Source organism: Somniosus microcephalus, chromosome 1 (genome assembly GCF_052327205.1).
Source record: "Somniosus microcephalus isolate GS21.2 chromosome 1, FLI_Smic_1.0, whole genome shotgun sequence".
In the NCBI taxonomy this organism is placed as follows: domain Eukaryota; kingdom Metazoa; phylum Chordata; class Chondrichthyes; order Squaliformes; family Somniosidae; genus Somniosus; species Somniosus microcephalus.
The window spans coordinates 94,272,921-94,285,155 of record NC_140987.1 but is presented as its reverse complement, the minus strand read 5'-3'; positions in this window follow the sequence as shown (position 1 = coordinate 94,285,155).

Genomic DNA, 12,235 nt, shown 5'->3' with positions numbered 1-12,235 from the left:
CCTGCTCTCATCTGCCAAAACTGCTCACTATTCTAGGATCATCCTGGAATACAAAGATAATCTCCATCTTTTCTCTACTGCGAACCATCTTCTTAAACCCCTCTCCACTGTCTCCTCCACCCTCACCTCCAACAACAAGTACGAGGAGCTGATGAACTTTGTCACTAAGATTCAGACCATCCATTCAGCTGCCTCTGCCACTTCCCTTAGCCCACCAGGCCAAACTTCCTCTGAGGTTTCTCCCTGACCTCACATCTTTCTCTAGTTTCTCTCCTCTCTCCCCTCATGCCCTCTCTGAGCTCATCTTGTCCATGAGACCCACCTCCTGCTCCCGCGACCCTATTCCCACTAAACTGCTGACCACCCAACTTCCCTTCCTGGCCACCATGTTAGCTGATATTGTTAATGGCTATCTCTCCTCAGATACTGTCCCCCTCTCCTTCAAGATAGCCATCATCACCCCTCTCAAAAAACCAACCCTTGACACCTCTGTCCTGGCAAACTACCGCCACATCTCCAACCTCCTTTTCCTCTCCAAAATCCTTCAACATGCTGTCGCTTCCCAAATCCTGCCCATCTTTCCCAGAATTTGATGTTTGAATTCCTCCAATCAGGTTTCCACCCTGGCCACAGTACTGAAACGGCTCTTATCAAAGTCACAAATGACATCCTATGTGACTGACGGTGGTAAACTATCCCTCGTCCTTCTAGACCTGTCTGCAGCCTTTGATATTGTTGACCACGCCATCCTTCTCCAACGTCGTCGAGCTGGGTGAGACTGCACTCGCCTGGTTCCATTCTTATTTATCCAGTCGTAGCCAAAGAATCACCTGCAATGGCTTCTCTTCCCACTGCCGTGAGCGCAATCCTACCCAGTTACCTCCGGTGTCCCCCAAGACCCCCTCCTATTTCTTAGCAACAAGATGCCCCTCGGCGACATAATTGGAAAACACAGTGTCAGTTTCCACTTGTATGCTGACAACACCTAGCTCTACCTCACCACCAATGTTCCTTTTAAGCTCTGGAGCTCCCGTTCAGCCGGCTCACTGACTTTTAAATGGGAAAAACCGCGCATGTGCAGTATTTTGAATGAGCCACGCAGCCCCATTAAAAGGGGCCGCACACCCAAAAAAAAATTAAAGACCACATTGGTAGAGAGGTTTAGCGAGGGAATTCCAGAGCTTAGGGCCTTGGCAGCTGAAGGCACAGCCACCAATGGTGGAGCGATTAAAATTGGGGATGCACAAGAGGCCAGAATTGGAGAAGCGCAGATACCTGAGGGTTGTAGGGCTGGAGGAGGTTACAGAGATGGGGAGGGGCGAGGCCATGGAAGGATTTGCAAACAAGGATGAGAATTTTAAAATGGAGGCGTGGCTTAACCGGGAGCCAATGTAGGTCAGCAAGCACAGGGGTGATGGGTGCATGGGACTTGGTGTGAGTTAGGACACGGGCAGCAAAATTTTGGATGAGCTCAAGTTTACGAAGGGTGGAAGATGGGAGGCCGGCCAGGAGTGCGTTGGAATAATCAAGTCTAGATGTAGCAAAGGCATAGATGAGGGTTTCAGCAGCAGGTGAGCAGAGGCAGAGGCCGAGTCGGGTGGTGATACAGATGTGAAAATAGGCGGTTTTGGCAATGGAGCGGATATATGGTCGGAAGCTCACTTCAGGGTCAAGTACGACACCAAGGTTGCCAATAGTCTGGTTCAGCCTCAGACAGTTGCCAAGGAGAGGGATGGAGTCGGTGGCTAGGGAACAGAGTTTGTGGCGAGGCCCGAAGACAATGGCTTTGTTCTTCCCAATATTTAGTTGGAGGAAATTTCTGCTCATCCAGTACTGGATGTTGGACAAGCAGTCTGACAATTTAGAGACAATGGAGGGGTCATGAGAGGTTATGGTAATCATTGCTCTCTACCTCTCTTTCCTCCTTTTAAGATGCTCCTTAAGACCTACTTCTTTGAACAAGCTTTCTACCCTAATATCACCTCATGTGTCTCGGTGCCAAATTTTGTTTGAAAGCACTCCTGTGTAGCGCCTTCGAACGTTTTACCATGTTAGAGGCGCTATACAAATGCTAGTTGTTGTCGTTGTTGTCTGTGGAGTGGGACTGCGGTTTTATCCCCGAAATCAGGAAGTTAGATATTGGACATTCTACAGAAGTACAAATATATCAAAATATTGAAGTAACAACAGAAAATGCTGGAAAAACTCAGCAGGTCAGGCAACATCTGTGGAGAGAAATTTGAGTTGACGTTTCGGGTTGGACCCTTCTTCAAAACTGGAAAGAAAAGAAAGTAGATCGGAGGCAGGGCTGCGATCGGACAAAAGAATAAAAGAAACAAAAGAAGTAAAAGAGATTAGAAGCTAGACGAGATAGTAATAGGCTGGGATTAGGTGTAAAGTGTACTGGCAGGGCAAAAGATAGCTGCCAGGTGTGAGAGAGAAACAAAAGGAAGGGGGGGGGGAAAGGAGTGGAACAATTACAAGAGAAAATGAAATGGGGGCCGAGCTTATGATCTGAAATTGTTGAACTCGATATTGAGTCCGGAAGGCTGCAGACTGCCTAATCGGAAGATGAGGTGCTGTTCCTCGAGTTTACGTTGAGCTTCCGTGGAACAATACAAGAGGCCAAGGACGGTGAGGTCCGAGTGGGAATGGAGCGGTGAATTAAAATGACAGGCGACCGGAAGCTCGGGGTCACCCTTACGGACTGAACGGAGATGTTCCGCAAAGCGGTCACCCAATCTGCGTTTGGTCTCCCCAATGTAGAGGAGACCGCATCGTGAGCAGCGAATACAGTATACTAGATTGCGAGAAGTACAAGTAAATCACTGTTTCACCTGGAAGGGGTGTTTGGGGCCCTGGACAGTGGGAAGGGGGGAGGTATAGGGGCAGGTGTTACATCTCCTCCGCTTGCACGGGAAGGTGCCAGGCGAAGAGGAAGGGCTGTTTGGGGTGATAGAGGAGTGGACTAGGGTGTCTCGGAGGGAGCGGTCCCTGCGGAATGCTGAAAGGGGAGGGGAGGGGAAGATACGTTTGGTGGTGGGATCACTTTGGAGGTAGCGGAAATGCCGGAGGATGATCCGTTGAATGTGGAGGCTGGTGGGGTGAAAGGTGAGGACAAGGGGAACCCTATCGTGGTTCCGGGAGGGAGGGGCAGGGGTGAGGGCAGAAGTACGGGAGATAGAACTGACACGGTCGAGGGCAGTGTCAACCACAGTAGAGGGGAATCCTCGGTTGCGGAAAAAGGAAGACATGTCTGAAGCACTGGTGTGGAAGGTGGCGTCGTCGGAGCAGATACGGCGGAGGCGGAGAAACTGGGAGAATGGAATAGAGTCCTTACAGGAAGCGGGGTGGGAGGAAGTGTAGTCCAGGTAGCTGTGGGAGTCAGTGGGCTTGTAGTAAATATTGGTCGATAACCTATCCCCAGAGATGGAGACGGAGAAGTCGAGGAAGGGAAGGGAAGAGTCCGAGATGGACCATGTGAAGGTGAGGGAAGGGTGGAAATTGGAGGTAAAGTGAATGAAATTGTCAAGTTCGGGGCGAGAGCAGGAAACGGCACCGATACAGTCATCAATGTATCGGAAAAAGAGGTGAGGGAGGGGACCCGAGTAGGACTGGAACAAAGATTGTTCCACATAGCCCACGAAAAGGCAGGCATAGCTAGGACCCATGCGGGTACCCATGGCAACACCTTTGATTTGGAGGAAATGAGTGGAGTTAAAGGAGAAGTTGTTCAATGTGTGAACAAGTTCAGCCAGGCGGAGGAGGGTCGTGGTGGATGGGGACTGGTCGGGCCTCTGTTCAAGGAAGAAGCGGAGCGCCCTCAGGCCATCCGGGTGGGGGATGGAGGTGTAGAGGGATTGTACGTCCATGGTGAAAAGGAAGCGGTTGGGGCCAGGAAACTGGAAACTGTTAAAGTGGCGGAGGGCGTCCGAAGAGTCGTGGATGTAGGTGGGAAGAGACTGGACAAGGGGAGAAAAGATAGAGTCAAGATAGGAAGAGATAAGTTCTGTAGGGCAAGAACAGGCTGAAACGATGGGTCTACCAGGGCAGTCCTGTTTGTGGATCTTGGGAAGGAGGTAGAAGCGGGCTGTGCGGGGTTGGGGAACTATGAGGTTGGTGGCAGCGGGGGGAAGATCTCCAGAGGAGATGAGGTCAGTGACAGTCTTGGAAACGGTGGTTTGGTGTTCGGTAGTGGGGTCATGGTCCAGGTGGAGGTAGGAGGAGGTGTCGGAGAGTTGGCGTTCAGCTTCCGCTAGGTAGAGGTCAGTACGCCAAACAACAACAGCACCACCCTTGTCAGCGGGTTTAATGACAATGTCAGGGTTGGATCTAAGAGAATGGAGTGCTGCAAGTTCAGAGGGAGGTAGGTTGGAGTGAGTGAGGGGAGCAGAGAAATGGAGACGGCCGATGTCACGGCGGCAGTTAGCGATGAAAAGATCTAGAGAGGGTAAGAGGCCAGGGGGAGGGGTCCAGGTAGAACGGGAATTCTGCAAGCGGGAGAAAGGGTCAGTTGTGCGGGGGGAAGACTCCTGGCCAATGAAGTGGGCACGGAGACGAAGGCGGCGGAAAAAGAGCTCAACATCGTGCCGAGCTCGAAATTCATTGAGGTGGGGGCGTAAGGGGATGAAGCTCAGGCCTTTGCTGAGGACTGATCGTTCAGGGTCAGAGAGTGGAAGGTCAGAGGGGATAGTGAAAACGCGGCAGGGGGTGGGATTGGGAGAAGGGGGGTCAGAGGAAAGTGAAGGGGAAGAAGGTTCCGGAGGAACGTTGGTGTCCAACAGTTGATGAAGCTTGCGATCCTTGACATCGGAAAGGAAGAAGAAAAGTTTTTTGTTGAAGCGTCGGATGAGTCGAAGGATGAAATGGAACTGTGGACCCGGACAGCTTTGAGATAGAGTGCGCCAGTGTTGCTGAAGAGAGAAGTCGAGTGTGTTCATGTGGCGCCGCATGGCGTTGAGCGTGGATCTCAGGATGCGGCGAGAGCAGTAGTTCGAGGAACGATGAATATCTTGGAGATATTTGTAATCCTGGGTGGATCCGAAGCACGAAGGGTGGAAGTTTAGTTGGAATCCACGTGGAGTAAGTCGGAAGCGCATTTTAATAAGAATTGATTTATACTGGTTTAAGACAGCCTCAAAATATTGAGGCTATCTTAAACCAGTATAAATCAATTCTTATTAAAATGCGCTTTCATTTAATGTTATACACACACAATTTATTTAAAGGGCACGTGAAGTCTTGGGGAAAGAAAGGGAAGAGTATTTTTTATATGTAGCGTGCCTGACATGGTGTGATTTCCTAGAATCCGGTTACTCCAGATTAGTTCTCAGGCTCGTCCGGCATTGGGGTCTCCATTGCTTCCAATGGAGCTGCTCTAGAACCTCCCCATTTGTGATATTACTGGAGCAGCTTAGTAGAGAGGAGGTCACAACAGACAGGTCTCTGTAGATAAGAATATTACTGTACTTTTTTTAAGTTTATGAATATTCATATATTTATATCAAATACAATGGGGCAGTACTTTGAAGAAAAATACTCATCCTTAAACATTTTTCCCTCTCTAACTTGTGACTGATACCAGTAGGATAAAAAAAAGTTAACCCAGGTCAGCAGATTAAATAGTTAACTAGGAAGAATGGAAATGTGAATGGCTCAATGAACCAGTGAACATATTTCATCTTTCTGTACTTCATTCACGTAGACAGAAAGCTTTTGCCGAACTCTGCAGCTATCATCTGACAGTACCTGTGAGGTACAGTAAGCATATTTTTACTTTGCTATACTGAGACCCATTAGCAATTGGCCATTTTGTCTAGTGGTTCAGCCCAGTGAGGCACAGTTAATTTCATGTTAAAGCAAACTCAACTATTTTTTAAGACCCAGGCTTGCAGTTTACCTGTGCAAAGACAAATTACAACCATATTGGGGCAGAATTTGCGGTCAGTATAAAGGCATACTATTAGAGTACAGCGTCATACCGCCTTTGAAATTGACCGCAAGTTAGGGATTGCTAATGCACTAAATCCCGAACTTGCGATCTGTCAAAATCCTTATTGCTGGCACAGAGTTGGGCTAATTGTCAACCAGCTGCCCAGCAACTATGCAGGAAAATTTTACAGCTGGTGCAAACAGGCACAGGAGCCTGTTTGCACAGCGTAAGGGGAGGGGTATATGCAGCAGCTTGAAATATACACTCATCATGATAAAAAATCTTCAAATAAAATATCTATATCCACCTAACTATCCCCTGATCCCAACACAACTTGCAGAGACAAATAGGCAAAGGGTGAAAACAACCTACCAAGAATGGGAGACTGATTTAGTTATTAATATAACTGGGGTGAATGAGAGGCTGATTTATTAATTAATATAACTGGGGTGAGTGCGACTAAAAAAAATCATGAATGGGCATGGGAGATTTCTGTTTCCTGATTGGAGCACCGCCACACATGATCCCAGGTACGCTTATGCACATGGTGCACCCCGGGATCCGTGAGCCACTACGCTGTGCTCGACTCTGCAGCGAAACAACGCAAGTTTTCGCACCAGGTAAGTGCAGATTTCTTTCAGAGGTCAACAGTCTACTCCTTAGCTGCCCCGTCGACCGCAATTTCTGGGCCTCTCCAATATTGCAGCACCAGGCTTTCATGAAAACTTCAATAAACCTCTGGAGAACAATAGCAAAAACTTAAGTCATTTGTGTCTGTTTACACAGCTGTGCTTTAAGACTCAAACATTGCCTTCTGCTCTTCATTGATCCAGAATAATTTTTTTTTAATCACTTCATGAATTGTCAAAATATTCCTTTTTTACAGCAGTGGCTTGGGGCCGTGGGGGGGGTGGGGTGGGAGCATCCAATGGTTTACTTAAAAGTCTATTTTTTGTCTAATTGTAATGTGAGCCTAATACTAGAAATGAGCTTAATCAAACTAGAAGCTTGCTTTGTTTTGCCAGATTTATTTTGCTTTATGAGTTTTCTCAGGCTAAAATTGAAAAGAAAACTTCTGATTAGTCATTGACAAAGTTTAAGTAGATTTATGACAAGATCAACACAGCTTGTGGTGTAATCCCTGAATACAGATTTATTGAGTATTCTAGGTCTAGCTCTACATTCTAATTGTTCTAAAATGGTATGAACTTAACAGCACCTCAAACTGCCTATTAGAAGCCAACAGAGTATTCCTTGGTATAAAATGCTGGAAATACTCAGCAGGTCAGGCAGTATCTGTGGAGAAAGGAAAAAGGTTAATATTTCAGGTCGATGACCTTTCATCACCACTATCAGCAGCTCACTGTTGAAGAAAAAGTACAACTATCTGTGTAGAATACTTTAGTTTCTTATATACTTAATTTAGTGAAAAGCTTGAAACAATTAAAGAAACAAAAGAACAGCAAAATCAAGGAGTGATGTCACAGGACAGCAGGGAGGTGATTGGTGGGTAAGTATTAGCATTTTATTCTCTAACTTAACTAGATAAACTAATTAATATAACTAAATAATCGTGTGAATAAAGACTTTATCTCCAGCTGTTTCTCTCGCTCTCTTAGTTAAAGGTAGGCGAGACTCTTAGGGGGAAAAATTTGCCCCCTTAGCACCTCCCGTTAGCGCCAGTAGATGGCGCTAATGGAGTGCAAGACTAGTATTGCCAGGGCAAGGCAAATCCAGCGCTGCACACCAAATCCGCACCACACCCCCAGAGCGCCGCCAGTTAGAGGTATCACTACGAACATTAACACAAGGTAGATCTTGACGTCAGTGAGTGTGGAACGCTCACTGACCACCCGATTTGCAAAATTGATTCTCGCCACTTACCTCACCACCTGGAGTAAAGACTGATGGGGAGAGCTAGCATGCAGCACCAGGGAGCCGGCTCCAGGGACATTATTTAAAGGGATCATCAGTAATCACTCGCAGCTGTCCGGTTAGTGCAGTTTCAGTGTTTTTTTTGTTAGTTTCACCCACTGCAACAGTTTCATTCAGTAATTTCAAGGTTCTTTTGTATCGGGAGTCTTCTGGCAACTAAAAAGTAGTTACATTTATTCTTCAAAGATTCAAACTGCTGCACGTGGTAACATTAATGGGGGCTGTACTGGCATGCCACCTCACCCTCCAGGATCTATGGCGGAGGAAGCGTAGGCAGCGAGACATACAGGAACATGTGCAGAGGGAGGAGGAGGACCAGCAGGGCTCTCACCAGGAGGCCTTGCCCTCCGAGGTATTCTGGGGGCACTGCTCCTACCTTCAATTAAGCGAGGAGCAGTGTATTAGAAGTCTTCGCTTCACCAAGGAGGTGGTCACAGAAATCTGCCACCTTCTGCAACCAGACCTCTAGCCTCAGACCAGGGTGACCACAGCTCTCCCAGTGGCAGTCAAGGTCACTGGCCCTCAATTTCTTCACCAGCGGATCCTTCCAGTCTGTAGTGTATGTACCTTGAAGAAGGAACTATATTCTGCAGCCCCTGTATACTGCAGTACCAGTAGTGACCACCCCTGTATATAAGCCTGTGTAGTAACTTTGTATAGTAGTTCCAGTTTTGTCTCCATTCAGTAAACACCTGTTATAACCAACTCCTGCAGTCCGTGTCTCAATTACACACGGACGTTACACTGGCGACGAACAGATCCGAACTTACCTACAGTTCTGCACCACCTCACGGGGATCCATCCCTGAAGCGAAGTTGTTAGCGGTCGAGGCCAGAAGGAAGAAATTCAAAAAGAAAAAAAAAACAAACAGAAGAAACGGGCGTCGACCGTGGGCAACCGCCCTCTGATTCATCGAATTCGAAGATTTGCAGGAGAGGCTGTCGAGAGCTGGGCTTGGTTCTCCAGTCTATGGTGTTCCAGCTAATCTGGCTGGTGGCAGGTAGTACACTGATCCTTCCTGGGCTGCGGCGGGCTAGAGCTCGATCGGGTGGCTTTTCAACGGGGCCGAGCAGCGTTGGCGGGAAGAGGAGAGAGAGGGTGGAGCACACAGGGCGTGGCCGGTGCTACGAAGCCGGGCAGCGTACAGACCCGAGAAGAGGGAGGAAAGTGTCCCATAGGGTCTGCTCTGACGACGGGAACAGTAATTAAAATAAAAGAAATTAGAAGTGCAGAAAGCCGCGAGGAGCTGCAGTTTGCCACGGGGACCGCGGAGAGCGGCGTTGGCAGCAGCATGGGGGGGAAGTGCGCGAAGACCATAGGGCATCGCCATCAAGGCATAAAAACGCCAGCAACAGCGCTAGCAGCAGCGGGAAAGATAGAAAGCGCGGGAGGCGCCATCTTAATCCAGCGGGGAAGAAGGCAAAGCGCGGGAGGCACCATTTTGTTCAATCGGGGAAGAAGGCAAAGCGCGGGAGGCACCATTTTGTTCAATCGGGGAAGAAGGCAAAGCGCGGGAGGCGCCATCTTAGATCTCCAAGATGCTGAAGACTGGCAATATCACTGCCTTCGATAATGAAATAGAAGACTGGACCACGAATGTGGAAAGAGTCGAAGTATATTGCAAGGCAAATGAAGTAGCCGATGAGAAAAAGGCATCGGCACTACTAAACTTAATGGGCGCAAGAATGTACGGCCTATTGCGGCACCTGATCACTCCAGTCAAACCGATGGAGAAGAGTTTTAACGAAATTGTTGATATCCTACAGGAACACCTAAATCCTACACCGCTGCTGATAGCAGAAAGATTTAAATTCCACAAGAGAAATCAGCATAAAGATGAGAGCAATGCTGATTACCTTATGGAACTACGCAAGCTATCAAAGCACTGCCAGTTCGGAGCAGGACTGGCAGATACCCTACGGGACAAATTTGTCTGTGGACTCCTGAGTGAAGGAACCCAGAAGAGGTTACTCTCAGAGAAAGAGCTGATGCTAGATAAGGCTTTCAGCGTGGCAGTATCGTACGAAGCAGCAGCAAGGGGAGCTGCGGAAATACAGCAAAAGCCACAGGAATACGGCACCCATGAAATGACACGGGGATTTGAAAAATGTTATCGCTGCGGCAGAACAACCCATGACCAGAAGGACTGCTGGTCCAAGGACAAAACATGCAGGCAATGCGGAAAGATGGGACACATTGCACGAGTTTGCAGGTCCGGGAAGAAGACTAACGACAACAAAAAGACTACTAAGGAAAAGTACAGGGAAGTACAAAAGATGACGGACAGTAGTTCCGAAGACCAGAAGAGTGATAGTGAATCCGGGAACAAGAGACTAAGCTGTCTCAAACTACACAACGTAATCTCAAAAGAGGATCACCGAACCATTTGGGTCACCCTCACGATAGCAGGGTCCCAGGTCAAAATGGAATTGGATACAGGATCAGCCCTGACCGTCATGAATCGACGAGACTACGAGCGGCTATTCTCACACATACCCTTGAAAGACACATCCATTGTCTTGAAGAGATATACGGGGCAGAAAGTATACCCCAGAGGGAAAATAAGGGTGCCTGTCGAATACAACGGCAAGGAAATACAGAAATTGTATCTGTACATACTGCAAGATGGTGGACCACCGTTATTGGGATGTGAATGGATCAGAAAGATAAGTTTAGACTGGCACTCCATTCAGGCACTGACGGTGGCTGGTAAAAAGGATGACGACTTCACACCTGGACGATTGTCAAAAATCTTGGCTAACGCTAAAGAGGTATTTCAACAAGAACTGGGAACTCTTAAAGGCGTAACCGCCTCGATAAAAATAGAAGGGAATGCAATTCCCAAGTTTGTCAAAGCAAGACCGATACCGTATGCAATTCGCCCAGCCGTCGAGGCAGAGCTGGAGAATCTGGAGAATGCAGGCGTGTTAACTAAGGTAGACTGGAGCGAGTGGGCGACACCCATCGTTCCTGTCATGAAGAAAACGTTAAACAAGTCTGAGGAGCCAAGGAAGGTTCGCATCTGTGGGGACTTCAAGGTGACTGTGAACCCAGTCCTTCACACAGTACAGTATCCTCTTCCGAGGATAGAAGATATTTTCACCTCACTATCTGGAGGGAAACGTTTTACAAAAATTGACCTAGCGCAAGCATATTTGCAGATGGAGGTTGAAGAATCCTCTAGGAAATATCTCACGATAAACACTCACAAAGGTCTTTACCAGTATAATCGACTGGTATTCGGAGTTGCATCAGCTCCGGCTATATGGCAAAGAGCGATGGAACAAGTCCTGCAAGGGATTCCGGGGACTCAGAGTTACTTGGACGACATCCTAGTGACAGGTGAAGATGACAGTGAACACCTTGCCAACCTAGAGCAGGTGCTCACGAGACTAAGAGAACATGGGCTACGAGCCAATTGCCCCAAGTGCGAGTTTTTTAAGAAACAAATATCGTATTGTGGCCACGTGATTGATGAAGAGGGGTTACATAAGTCCCCTGATAAAATTGAAGCAGTAGTTAAGGCTCCAGCGCCTGAAAATGTGTCGCAACTGAGGTCATTCCTCAGATTGGTGAATTACTACCATAAGTTTTGCTGAATTTGTCCACAATTCTGCACCCACTGAACGCCCTGCTACAAACTGGAGTAGCATGGAAATGGAGCGATGAATGTAAGCGGGCCTTTCAGAAGTGTAAAGGCCTGATCACTTCAAGAGAAGTATTGGCTCACTACAACCCATCACTACCGATAAGACTGGCGTGTGATGCGTCTCCCTACGGCATTGGAGCGGTACTATCACATAAATCCCTTGATGGTTCAGAGAGGCCGATAGCTTTTGCGTCACGCTCGTTAACTGCAGCCGAGCGTAACTACGCCCAGGTTGACAGAGAGGCCCTCAGCCTGGTGTGGGTGGTGAAAAAGTTCAATCACTGCCTGCACGGACAGAAATTTATTCTACTAACTGATCATCAACCTCTTGTCTCCATTTTCAACCCTAAGAAGGGCGTCCCGATAATGACAGCACAACGGCTACAGAGGTGGTCCCTTTTCCTAGGGGCACACCAATATGATATCGAGTACAAAGGAACTAAACAGCATGGGAATGCTGATGGATTGTCGCGCCTACCGTTGCCGACGGTGGAAGAAGCACCTGCAGTGGATCCTGTGGAGATATTCCACTCGACCATCGTCGAATGTCTACCTGTGACGAATGCAAACATAGAAAAGGAAACACAAAATGACACGACACTCTCCAGGGTCTATGATTTAATGGTGAAGGGATGGCCAGCACATGGCGAACCACTGTTGCCAGCATTCTCGCCGAGAAGAGAACAGCTGTCAGTGTGCCGAGGAACCTTGATGTGTGG